Consider the following 14,162-nt stretch of genomic DNA (forward strand, 5'->3'; position numbering starts at 1 on the left):
CCCGCCCCCAACACTGGGTTCAGGGGGACGGGGCAGAGAGGCCGCCTTCATTCAGCTGGTGCACAGCCTCTCTTTATCCTGCCATAGGAAGTTAGCTGTGTGTAGCCGCCGAACCAGCCAGCGCCCAGTGGAGCTCAGGGGGAGTGTCATATTACTACTGGTTAGTTTCCATTTCTTAGGTGGGTCATTCCCTTCTCCGTCACCCTTGACAACTGAAAATATTTGTCATGCTTGCCGCGTCTCCAAAAGCAAACAATTACTGTGGATGCCTTGACATTCAAATCATATAGGTCCCTCGGAAGTGGTTTTTAATGGGAAATAATTTACATTGTAACAGATTGCTTTTTGAAGAGGCTATTTTACTTTTAAAGCAGCTGGCATATTAAGACTCTCTATGGTTAGGAGACTTGTTTTCCTGGCTTAAACTGTGTGTCCATTGAAACAAAGTGATCATTTTAGGTTTTGGGCCAGGGTTTTGGAAATCCTTAAGTTTCTTCATCATTGATGATCAACAGGTGTTCAGAAAACTGCTTCTATATTTGGATACATGCCATTTCTATTAAGTAGTGGCCTCTTTTTCTGGGTTCCAGTGACCTAAATAGTTCCTACAAATAGAGTAGTTGTCACTACAGAAAATATGTTCAATCCAAACCTGCAGGTACATGATGAATTAATTCAGCAAAGCTGATACACTATATTGAAATATAGTTCTCAAAAGTAAGTTGAATGTAAAGGAGGATGGAAGAAAATAATTTTAAATTGCTTTATTTGGTGCTTATTAGTAAGCTGAAAATAGTATTAAATACCTAAGACACTCAAAATGAACCTAGAAATATCACTTAAACTGTACCTTGAAAGATGTTATAAAACACACTTCAGGGCTCAGTAATACTAACCAATTTAAGTATATAGGGCTGTGAAGCATTATGTAGCACAAGAGTAGGAGGTAGACCTTTTGAAATATACAGATGAAGGATAAGAAGGTAAGCATTGTTATAATTAAAATAGTCTCAGCATTGGTGATGGCCTGTTCAGAGCACCCTGGGTAGTTCCTCCCATCTGTCCTTGCCTTGAGAGCTTTATTATGTGCTTAGGGAGCCTCTGTTAATACTGTGTCAGCCTGAATATGATTTGGTCCTCTCTCTGCTCCCACAGCCTGGATAATAAGCAAACCTAAGGAAGGAGAACAAACCCACAGAAACATGTATCCATCTTTTTTTCAGCTTACTGTTTTTCTGTTTCATCATTTGGGGGAACTTTGTGGAATAGCTCAGCATAGTTTGAAGGATTTGGTAACTCTATCCAGGGACTTCCCAGGTGGCTCAGTGGTAAAGAATTCACCTGCCAAGCAGAAGACGCGGGTTCAATCCCTGGGTCACTCCAGTATTCTTACCTGGGAAATCCCATGGACAGAGGAGCTGGGTAGGTTACAGTCCATAGGGTCGCAGAGTCAGACACGACTTAGCGACTAAACAATGACTCCATCCAAATGAACCACTTCTCAGGAGGCCCTGGAGCCCCCACGTGCAACACCACAGTGAGAGAGGAGTCATCCTATCAGGAAGTCACTTGCTCTTGAGACCTTCCCTGGCCTAAGTGACTTGGTTGTTAGGCACCAGACACAAAAGTGGACCTGTGAGGGCGGAAGAAACTCAGGGTATACCAGAAGGTTGGTGAGGCACCAGAGACCTGAGTTTGATTTCAGAGTGGGGCTAGGAGGAAAAGATTCAGCTTCTGGAAGGAAAGACCCAAGCAAAGGGCAGCTGCCCTCTAGAGTCCTACACTGTACTGGGAGCTGGAAGTGTTGACCCAGGTGCTGACCATCCTGGAACCTGCCTGCATCTGTGGCTGTCTGTTCTCTGAGGCTGGTTGGTGCCTGGGTGTTTTGTTTCTAGCCAGTAAGCATTGGAAGCTCATAATTGGCTATAGGATGCACCTGTCTGCATAGTCAGAGATTCTTATCCACCTGGCTTCCTGCAGAGGTCACTGGTTACACAGAGCCTACACTAATATGGAGGGAAACTTCTCTCCTTGTGAAGTCACTCAGCAAAGCCTTTGATATACATTCCACCTTTGATGAAACCTTACTCTTCCTTCCTTTTGTCCCATAACTGGGAAGAATTAAGAGCCCCATTGAAACACGGTGAGCCAGGACTTTCACCAGGAGTGAGGCATTTTAAGTGTGTGCTGTGTTCTAATTAAAAGGTCTCCTAGGGGCTTCCCTAGTGGTCCAGTGGTTAAGACTGTGCACTTCCACTACAGGGGGTGTGGGTTCGATCTCTGGTGAGGGAACTAAGATCCTGCTTGCCATGAAGATGGGCCAAAAAAAAAAAAAAAACCTCCTAAATAGAGTGGATGGAGAGTCTTGAGTGTCAAGAAGCTCTGCTTGCTATGGAAGATGACCATGAGGGGCCCAAGTGCAAGGAAGAGGAGAGATAGGAGAGTTTTAATAGACTTTCCTCACATGGGTCACAAAGCTGGCCCAGAACTTCAGGAGATGTTTGTCAAAGTCCTTTTGGGATGGAAGCAAAACAGTCTATTGTCTCATTGACAGTTTTATTTCTCAGAAGACTGAGGATGCAATGGGAGGAACTGGTGGTGCTCTGCCTCTGGGCAGCAAGAAAGAATTGGCCAAAGGAGAAGAAGAGATGGGCATGGGAAAAGTGGCCAAGTCATGGTAGACTGTTTAACAGCCAATGAAGGCTGAATATTGGGCTCAGCCAGACTTGTGTCCAAAACCTGAGGAAAACAGATTTCAGAGATTCCCCCAGAAAATCCCTGGGTCCAGATGCTTTGAGGGAAGACATTTCCCGTGAGAGAATGTGAGGTTCACCAAAAATCAATTCAAGCCACACAATTGCAACTTCTGATTTTTAAGAGCTCCACTTTCTCCTTCCTACACTCTTGTCCTGTTCTCTCAAAAAAAAATTATTCTAATGAGGAAAAAGAAGGAAGTCACTATAGGTTTTTAAAGGGTAGAGAATAAGGCAATAAGGCAAGAAAAATGGATAGAAGGCATGTAGATTGGAAAGAAGTAAAAACATCTCTATTCACAGAGAACATGATCTTGTATATAGAAAAAATCCTAAGGATTAGGAAAAGCCTTCAAGAACTCTTAAAACAAGTTCACTAAGCTGTCAGGATACATGATTAATATACAAAATCAGTTATATTTCTATTCACTATCAATGAACAATCTGAAAATGAAATTAAGAAAACAATTCCATTTATAATAGCACCTTAAAAAATAAAATACTTTAGGAATAAATTTAACAAAAGTAATGCAAAACTGTAAAACTTTGAAAGAAATTAAAAAACTTTAAAAAAAGGAAAGACATTCCATGTTCATGGGTTGAATGACAGTGTATTTTTTACTTATTTATTTATTGGCTGTGCTGGGTCTTTGATATTGTTCAAGGGCTTTCTCTAGTTATGGTTCGAGGGATTCTCACTGCAGTGGCCTCTTGTCTGGAGGCATGGACTCTAGAGCTCATGAGCTTCAGTATTTGTGGTGTATGGGCTTAGTTGCCCTACAGCATGTGGAATATTCCTGCACCAGAAATCAAACCTGTGTCCCCTGCATTGGCAGGCAGATTCTTAACCACTGGACCACTAGAGGAGCTCCGTCAATATTTTTAGAATGGCAGTAATACTCCAAGTGGTCTTTAGAGTCACTGTAATCCCTAGCAAAATCCCAACTGCCTTCTTTGTAGAAACTGACAAGCTGATCCTAAAAATTCATGTGGATTTGTAAGGGGTCCAGAATAGCCAAAACAATCTTGGGGGAAAAAACAACAATATTCAATTTCTCATACTTCTGATTTCAAAACTCACCACAAAGCTACAGGAAACAGGACAGTGTGATACTAGTGTGACAATAAGGAGAGACATATAAGTCAATTGAATAGAATTGAGAATTCAGAAATAAGCCAATACATGTTTGATAAATTTGTTTTTACAAGGTTCTAAGACAATTCAGTGGGGGGAAATATACTTTTCAACAAATGATAGTGGGACAATTGGATATCCACATTGCAAGAAGAATAGAAAGTGACTTCTAATGGGTACAGGGTTTCCTTTTTGGGTGATAAAAATGTTCTGAAATTAGATAGAGGTATTTAGTTGTACAACTTTGTGAGGATTCTAAAAACCACAGAATTGTGCCCTTTAAAAGGGTGAGTTTTATGGTATATGAATTATATCTCAATAAAAACATGAAACAATTCAGTCTTTCAGTATTAAGCATCCTATGATTTAATTTCCATAAATTCTACAATTAGTGCCCATCAAGTAATTTCTGCATCTGTGTGCAATAATTTAAAATGAAAATGGATGCCAGAAAGAAAACAAAAAACAAAAAGTGGAAATAAGCTAAAAGAAAACCAAGGACAAAAGGAACCAAGTAGACCTGAGAAAAAGCAGTGTACAAATAGCTACCGTGCAATTCCTATTTGTTTTTTTCTTTGTATATCCTTGTCAGTGTATAAACGTTCATTCTTCATAATGCTCAGTTTAGTAAAATCACGGTGTGATGTTTTCCTATAAAATACTTGATAAAGCAGTTATGTTTTAAACCTTTAAATATTAAATATAGCATTAATAGGGAAAAGGGGGGCAGGGTTTCCATGGACAAGGATGAAAACAAGGTTGGTGGATAGCACAAAGCATTAAGAAGCTGAAGTTAGGGGGCTGAGACAATATGCCCCCTCAGACAATTTTAAAAAAATGCCTCAGACAGTTAAAAAAAAAAAAAAAAAAAGGCCTTTTTAGGTATGATCAGAACAAGAAAAAAGAATCAGGAAGCGATAGGCTCAAGCCTGGGACTCTTGTTGGAACGTCAACAAAAAGCAGAACTACTCAGCTATTATTTTGCTTCCTCCTTTTCTCTCAAAGAAAGTGCTCCAGAGATGGTAGAAGGGAGCCCACGCGTGTTTGAGAGGGACTCAAACCAGACAACGAGGAGCTCTCTAGGGCCTGCCACAGGCAAGACCCAGGAAATACCCAGATGGATAGATGGATGGGAGGTCCTTGTAGGAAGAGCTTGCAGTTGTGCTCAAAGAAAACTGTGTTCTGTGATTTGTAAGAAATAATGAAGAATATGAAAAGTATCAGAAAGTTGGAAGCAGGCAAATGTTCCGGTTTTCTAAAAAGGGAAGAAATAGATCTTAAGGACAAAGCTCTACTCTGTTCCTTTGATAAGCTCTAGACTCAGCTATTAAAGAGAAGTGAAGATACTCAGTAGAAGGCAGGCTGGTTCACCCATTAAAAAAGAAAAATTCCTTTAGGGAAGTACTGGGGGCCCAGTTGGGTGGTTCTTACCTTCATTCAAGTGCTAGATCCCAAAAATCATAGTCTTTTGTGCCAGATACCATGCCTTTTGCAGTTCATTCTGAAATACTGAAATATTTAATTTTCACTGTATAGACTGTATTTACCGTATACAGTGTAAGCTCATACCTACACAGCCTAGTGTTCCTTTCCTCAGATAGTATTGATATCAGGGGTGGGCCCAGCTATCACAGACTGTGGAAAAGAATCGAGCCCTCAGGGCTCTGGGTGACAAGAGCTGTGACGCAAAGCATAGGGTGGGCTGGGACACTTCACGCGGGTTTGGAGATTGGAAGAGGCATCTGGGGATACAACTTGGAAGCCAAACCCTGCGGAAAGAGCAAAAATTCACAGCCCCAAGGAGATAGGGAAGTGAAAGTGAGAAAGTATCCATGGTGAGGCCCAAGTTTGGTTAACCAGGTGGGTGATGGAGCTGTCCACTGAGGCAAGGAAGAATAGGGGCATACTTATAAGTTTAGGTTTAAGCCTGTGCATAAGTGGACACCCAGGTGTAGAGTCCAAGAGAGGTCGGACATGTGGGTCTGGAATGAGAGGAAGAGGACCTTGGGGAGGTGCTGGGGAAAATATCACCACAGAGGTGGAGGTGATGCTAGGGAAAGATGGTGGTTCAGAGCCATCTTGGGACTCTCTTGGTTGCAAGTGACAGCAACTCAACTTAAAAAGCCTTAAGTAAAAAGATACACTTTTTCTCTTGAAATTAATTGGACCAGAGTGTGCTGGCTTCAGACCCAGCCTGGGACCCCATGGTCCCAGGACTTGGTCTCTCAGCTCTGCTGTCTTCTCACATTGGCTTCCTTCTCAGGCACTTACTCATGGGGCAGGCAGACCCTCTCCAATTCCAGACTCACGTTCTGCCAACTCAGCAACCCCAGTGGGAAAGAAGAGAACCCCTCCCCCCATAGTTTGAGCAACAAGTCTCAAGTTTGAGTTTCATTGGCTCGAGTTTCATTGGATCGGCTTTGGCCATCTGCCCATCCTTGAGCCAGCCCCTCAAGCTGGGGGGAATGAGTATCCGTGTCTGGAGTGGGGTGATCAGCCCCCACACCACATGGCTTGATGGTGGGGAGAGGTGACTCCTCAAAATACAATTATTGAAACGGGGAAATGGATGCTAGACAGGTGAAACAGCAGGTGGTCCCCACAAAAGCCAGGGAAAGAGAGGGAGTGGTCAGCAGCGTCAGCTGCCTTGAAGAAACAGAACCAGTGGATTAGCGATCAGAAGCCAGGGTGACCTTGACAAGAGTCAGTAAGTGGTGCTGATGGAAGCCAGGTGACAGTGGGTTGAAGAATGAGTGGGAGGTGAAGCATCAAATATAGAAAACTCTCAGCAGCTGGGCACTGAAGGCAAGGAACCATGCCCTGGTCACAGGCATTCTGGAGGTTTGGTTAATGATCATGATCCTCCAGAGTCAGAAGTTGATAGAAGGGGTGTGTGGAGGGGGAGCAGCTGGTGGTTCAGAAGCCCAGGCGGAGGCAGGACTTGGAGCAAGGGTTCTGAGGGATGGGGCTGGTGCAGGACAGGTTGAGTGTGGCGTTGGCGGCAGCAGTCCCTGCTTGGGCGATGCTGTCTGTTGGCCTCTTGTCCACTGATTACATTATCTACCTGACAAAGGGCAGCAGTCCCCGAGGATTAGAAGTGACATCTAGACACTTACTTCTAAACGACATTCAAAACACATTTCAAAACCTTGGAGAATTTTGAACTAGAAAGTTGTGGGTCCTGAATCTGTCTGGGGGTCAGAATCCCCAGAAGACCTTCTGAAACAGATTCCAGGGGCTCACCCCAGACCTTGTGAAGTGGAACCTCTGTGGGTCAGACTGAAAAAATCTGTTTTTATTATTATAAACTACCTCTCATGATGATTTTTAGGCAGCCTCTCCCAAGAAATGTTTGGGAACTATTGCTGGATGAATGTTCAGTTGGTGAAATCTATGACACTGGAACCATCAAGCCTGAAGAGAGGCTCACTCTGGTGGACCTTCCATGGCATGTGGTCCAAACTCTGTTCACATTTTTAACAGATGACATAGATGAAGACATAGAAGTCATGATTATAAAACTGGGGATTATGCAATAAATGCAATTTAATAAACAGCGTTTTTCACTTAAGATGATATAATGAACTGTTTCTTATATTATTAAGTCATCTTCAAAAATAGCTAATGTCTACATCATATTCTGTTGTACAGCTTGGAACGTTGTTTTTAATTTTTCCCCATTTTTTAAATTGAAACAATTTGTTTACAGTGTTGTGTTAATTTCTGCTGTAGAGCAAAGTGATTCAGTTATAACGCACACATTCTTTTTATATTCCTTTCCATTATGGTTTATCATAGGATACTGAATATGGTTCTCTGTGCTATACAGTAGGACCTTGTTGTTTATCCATTTCGTATGTAATAGCTTACATCTGCTAACCCCAACCTCCCACTCCATTCTTTCTCCAACCCCTTCCCCCTTGGCAACCACAAGTCTCTTCTCTACGTCTGCAAGTCTGTTTCTGTTTTGTACATAGATTCATTTGTGTTGTATTATAGATTCCACTTATGATATCATATGGTATTTTTCTTTCTTTGACTTAGTATGATCATCTCTAGTTGCATCCATGTTGCTGCAAATGGCATGATTTCATTTTTATGGCTGAGTAGTATTCCATTCTATATACGTACCACATCCTCTCCTCCATTCATCTGCCGATGGACATTTAGGTTGTTAACGTATCTTGGCTATTATGAATAGTGCTGCTATGAGCATAGGGGTGTGTGTATCTTTTTGAGTTATAGTTTTGTCCAGGTATATGCCCAGGAGTAGAATTGCTGGATCATATGATAATTCTATTTTTATTTATCTGAGGAACCTTCATACTGTTTTCCAAAGTGGCTGTATGAACTTCAGTTTCAGTTCAGTTCAGTTGCTCAGTTGTGTCCGACTCTTTGCGACCCCATGAACAGCAGCGCGCCAGGCCTCCCTATCCATCACCAACTCCCAGAGTTTACTCACACTCACGTGCATTGAATCGGTGATGCCATCCAACCATCTCATCCTCTGTCGTCCCCTTCTCCTCCTGCCCCCAATCCCTCCCAGCATCAGGGTCCTTTCCAATGAGTCAGTCCTGCGCATCAGGTGGCCAAAGTATTGGGGTTTCAGGTTCAACATCAGTCCTTCCAATGAGCACTCAGGACTGATTTCCTTTAAGATCAACTGGTTGGATCTCCTTGCAGTCCAAAGGACTCTTAAGAGTCTTCTCAAAAGCATCAGTTCTTCGACCCTCAACTTTCTTTATAGTCCAACTCTCATATCTATACATGACTACTGGAAAAACCATAGCCTTGACTAGATGAACCTTTGTTGGCAAAAGTATGTCTCTGCTTTTTAATATGCTGTCTAGGTTGGTCATAACTTTCCTTCCAAGGAATAAGCGTCTTTTAATTTCATGGGTGCAATCACCATCTTCAGTGATTTTGGAGCCCCCCAAAAATAAAGTCAGCTGCTGTTTCCTCATCTATTTGCCATGAAGTGATGGGGCTGGATGCCATGATCTTAGTTTTCTGAATGTTGAGCTTTAAGCCAACTTTTTCACTCTCCTCTTTCACTTTCATCAAGAGGGTCTTTAGTTCTTCTTCACTGTCTGCCATAAGGGTGGTGTCACCTGCATATCTGAAGTTATTGATATTTCTCCCTGCAATCTTGATACAAGCTTGTGCTTCATCCAGCCCAGCGTTTCTCATGATGTACTTCGCATATAAGTTAAATAAGCAGGATAACAATATACAGCCTTGACGTACTCTTTTTCCTATTTGGAAACAGCCTGTTGTTCTATGCCCAGTTCTAACTGTTGCTTCCTGACCTGCATACAGATTTCTCAAGAGGCAGGTCAGGTGGTCTGGTATTCCCATCTCTTTCAGAATTTTTCACAGTTTATTGTGATCCACACAGTCAAAGGCTTTAGCATAGTCAATAAAGCAGAAACAGATGTTTTTCTGGAACTCTCTCGCTTTTTTGATGATCCCGCAGATGTTGGCAATTTGATCTCTGGTTCCTCTGCCTTTTCTAAAACCAGCTTGAACGTCTGGAAGTTCACGGTTCACATATTGCTGAAACCTGGCTTGGAGAATTTTGAGCATTGCTTTACTAGCTTGTGAGATGAGTGCAATTGTGCGGTAGTTTGAACATTCTTTGGGATTGCCTTTCTTTAGGACTGGAATGCAAACTGACCTTTTCCAGTCCTGTGGCCACTGCTGAGTTTTCCAAATTTGCTGACATATTGAATGCAGCACTTTCACAGCATCATCTTTTAGGATTTGAAATAGCTCAACTGGAATTCCATCACATCCACTAGCTTGCTTTGTAGTGATGCTTCCTAAGGCCCACTTGACTTCACTTTCCAGGATGTCTGGCTCTAGGTGAGTGATCACACCATCATGATTATCTGGGTTGTGAAGATCTTCTTTGTACAGTTCTGTGTATTCTTGCCACCTCTTCTTAATATCTTCTGCTTCTGTTAGGTCCATACCATTTCTGTCCTTTATTGAGCTCATCTTTGCATGAAATGTTCCCTTGGTATCTCTAATTTTCTTGAAGAGATCTCTAGTCTTTCCCATTCTATTGTTTTCCTCTATTTCTTTGCACTGATCACTGAGGAAGGCTTTCTTATCTCTCCTTGCTATTCTTTGGAACTCTACATTCAAATGGGAATATCCTTCCTTTTCTCCTTTGTTTTTTGCTTCTCTTCTTTTCACAGCTATCCCACTAATAGTATTTGTATTCCCTCCAGCATTTATTTGTAGACAGCACTTATTTTTAATGATGGACATTTTGACTGGTGTGAATTGGTACCTCATTGTGGTTTTAATTTCCTTTTCTCTAATAGTTAGCGATGTTGAGCATATTTTCATGTGCCCACTGGCCATTTGTTTGTTTTCTTAGGAGAAATGTCTATTTTTTTATTGGGTTGGGTATTTTGTTGTTGGTGAGTTGTATGAGCTGTCTGTATATTTTGGAGATTAAGCCCTTGTCAGTCACATTATTTGCAAATATTTCTTCCCTTTCCATAGGTTGTCTTTCCATATTTTTGTTGTTGTTGTTCATTTGGTTGTTTTTGTTTTTTATAGTTTCCTTTGGCTATGCAAATCTTGTAAGTTTGATTAAGTCCCACTTGTTTATTTTTGTTTTTATTTCTATTGCCTAAGAAAACATTGGTCTGAATTATGTCAGACACTGTTTTGCCTATACCCATTTCTAGGAGTTTTATGATATCATGTCTGATGTTTAGATCTTTAAGCCATTTTGAGTTTATTTTTGTGCATGTTGTAAATCAGCTTCATTGATTTACATGCATTTGTCCATCTTTCCCAGCACCACTTCCTGAAGAGACTGTCAAAGATTAATTGACTATAGGTGTGTGGGTTTGTGTGCTCTCTGTTCTGTCCCGTGATCTGTGTGGCTGTTTTTGTTCCACCAGTGTTTTGATTACTGTGGCTTTGTAGTATTGTCTGAGATATGGGAGAGTTCCCTCAGGATTGCTTTGGCAATTCTGGGTCTTTTATGGTGCCATGGGGGGCTTCCCAGGTGACTCAATGGTAAAGAATCTGCCTGCCAAGCAGGAGACACATGTTCAATCCCTGGGTCAGGAAGATCCCCTGGAGAAAGAAATGGCAACCCACTCTAGTATTCTTGCCTGGGAAATCCCATGAGCAGGGGAGCCTGGTGGGCTATAGTCCGTGGGGTCACAAAAGAGTTGGACACAACTTTGCAACTAAACAACAACAAATAAATTTTGGGATTATTTGTTCTAGTTCTGTGAAAAATCTCATGGGTAATTTGATATGGATTGTATTAAATCTGTAGATTGCTTTGGGTAGTATGGCCATTTTAACAATGCTAATTCTTCTAAGAGCGTGATACTATCTTTCCATTTCTTTGAATCCTTTTTAATTTCTTGTATTAATGTTTTATAGTTCTCAACATATAATTCTTTACCTGTTTAGTCAGGTTTATTCCTAGGTGCGTATGTGTGTGTGTGTGTGTGTGTGTGTGTGTATGCATACTTCCTTTCTGATATTTCATTGTTAGTGTAAAGAAATGCAGTCAGTTTCTGAATGCTAACCTTTTATCCTGCTACTTTGCTGAATTCATTTATTAGAGCAGTAGTTTTTGTGTGGAGTCCTTAGGACTTTCTATATATAATATCATGTCATCTGCACATAGTGACAATTTTACCTGTTCTCTTCCAATTTGGATGTGTTTTATTTCTTTTTCTTGTCTGATTGCTGTAGCTGGGACTGCCAATACTATGTTGAACAGACATGAAAGTGGGCATTCTTGTCTTGTTCCAGATTTTATTGGAAAGATTCTTAGCTTGTTATCATTGAATATCATATTGGTTGTAAGTTTATCAAAAATGGGTTTTATTATGTTGAGGTGTAGTCCCTCTTTACCCACTTTGGTGAGAGTTTTTATCATGAATTGATGTTGAATTTGCAAAAAACAATTTGTCAAATGCTTTTTCTGTATATATTGAGATGATCATGTGGTTTTTTACTTTTATTAATGTGATGTATTACATTGATTGATTTGTGTATGTTGAACCATTCTTGTGAACTTGGGATGAATCCTACTTGGTCATGGTGTATGACCTTTCTTTATGTGTTGTTGGATTCAGTTTTCTAGTATTTTGTTGAGAATTTTTACATCTATGTTCATCAAAGACTTTGGCCTGTAATTTTCTTTTATGGTGGTATTTTTGTCTGGTTTTACTATCAGGGTGTTATGGCTTCATAGAATGTCTTTGTGAGTGTTCTCTAGTCTTCAGTCTTTTGGAAGAGCTTTGAGAAGAATCAATGTAAGTTCTTTGTTTATTTGGTAGAACTCACTTGTGAAGCTATCTGGTCTTGGACTTTTGTAGCGAGTTTATTTTAGAATCTATTTGGTCTATTTAAATTATCTGTTTCTTCTTGATTGGGTTTTGGTGGGCTGTATGTTTCTATAAAGTTGTCCATTTCTTTTAGGTTATTGAATTTGTTGGCGTATAATTGTTCATAGTATTCTTTTACGTTTTTTGTATTTCTGTGGTATTAGTTGAGATTTCTCCTTTTTCGTTTCTTATTTTATTTGGGTTCTCTCTCTCTCCTTGGTAAGTCTGGCCAGAGACTTGTCAATTTTGTTTACCCTTTTTGATTTATTGATTTTTTGTTCTTTTTTTAATTTCTATTTTATTTTTTTCTTCCCATTGTTTATTATTTCCTCCTCCTGCTGACTTTAGGTTTTGTTTGTTCTTCTCTGTCTGGTTCTTTTAAAGTGTTAGGTTAAGTTGTTTATTTGAGATTTTTCTTGTTTTTTGAAGAAAGGCTATATTGCTATGAACTGTCTACTAAGAACTGCTTTTGCAGTGTCCCATTGATTTTGTATAGCTGTGTTTTGTCATTTGTCTCAGGTATTTTTTAATTTCCTTTTTGATTTCTTTGTTGACACCTTGTTTTCTTAGTAGCATGTTGTTTAGTCTCCATTTATTGTTTGTTTCTCATTTTCCCGTGGTTAATTTCTAGTTCATGTTGTTGTGGTCAGAGAAGATGCTTGAAATCATTTCTGTACTCTTAAGTTATTTGTGGTTAGTTCTGTGCCTTAGTATGTGGTCAGTCCTAAAGAATGTTCCATGTGCACTTGAAAAGAATGTGTATTGTGTTCTGGGGGAGATATAATGTCCTAAAAATATGTTTAGTCTAACTGTATCACTTAGAATCTCTTTGCTTTATTGATTTTCTGTCTAGAAGATCTGTCCATTGATGTGAGTGGGGTGTTACAGTCTACTATTATTGTATTCTTATCAATTTCTCCCTTTGTGTCTGTTAGTATTTGTTTTATATATTTGGGTGCTCCTATATTAGGTACATATATGTTAATAAGTGTAAAATCCTCTTCTTGTATTAATCTTTTTATCGTTAAATAGTCTTTCTTTATCTTTCTTTATAGTCTTTGCTTTAAAGTATATTTTGTCTGATATTAGTATTGTAACTCCTGCTTTCTTGTCATTTCTGTTTGTATGAAATTTCTTTTTCCATCCTGTCACTTTAAATCTATGTGTGTCCTTTGTCCTAAAGTGGGTCTCTTGTAGGCAGTGTTTGTAGGCCCTTGTTTTTTATTTAGTCTACCATTCCATGTCTTTTGATTGGAGCATTCTGTTCATTGGCGTTGAAGGTAATTTTTGATGCGTATGTATTTATTCTCATTTTTAAACCTTCTTTTCCAGTTGATTTCTTGTTTCTTCTTTGTTCCTTTCTTTTTTTTCTTTTTGTGGTTTGATTTCCTTTTATGCTTCTGTTCTCTTTAGTTTTTGTGAATCTATCTTATATTTTTGATTTGTGGTTGTCCTGTTTTTCAAGTATATTAACCCTTTCCTATATCTGCTTGCTTTAGATTGATAGTCATATAGGCTCAAACATGTTCTAAAAAGAAAATCTGTTTTCTCTTTCTCTCCTCCCCCACATTTTATGATGTTGATCCCCTTTTGTACATCTTCATGTTTATCTTTTTGCTATTACTTGTGTTTATCATTGCTTCTACAAATAGTTTTTTTTTTTCTCTTTTTGATCTGAATACTGGCTAATTTAAGTGATTTACTTTCCAATTGTGATTTCCTCCTTCCTATATCTTTCTGCTTCTTTTCTAGTTAGAGAAGACCTTCCAATATTTCTTTTAGGACAGGTTTAGTATTGCTATATTCTTTTAGTTTTTGCTTGTCTGGGAGATTCTTTGTTTCTCCTCCTATTCTAAATTATTGTCTTGCTGGGTAGAGTAGTCTAGGTTGCAGATTTTT

At 39.7% G+C, this 14,162-nt stretch overlaps 1 protein-coding gene across 1 annotated transcript in view; it reads left to right on the top strand.

The window, feature by feature from the left end:
- Positions 1–14,162, top strand: part of EHD4 (EH domain containing 4) — an 84,921-nt gene that overhangs the window by 978 nt on the left and 69,781 nt on the right. The gene's annotated exons all lie outside the window — the stretch shown is intronic.

The sequence above is a fragment of the Dama dama genome, chromosome 12 (assembly GCF_033118175.1).
Source record: "Dama dama isolate Ldn47 chromosome 12, ASM3311817v1, whole genome shotgun sequence".
NCBI classification, from domain to species: domain Eukaryota; kingdom Metazoa; phylum Chordata; class Mammalia; order Artiodactyla; family Cervidae; genus Dama; species Dama dama.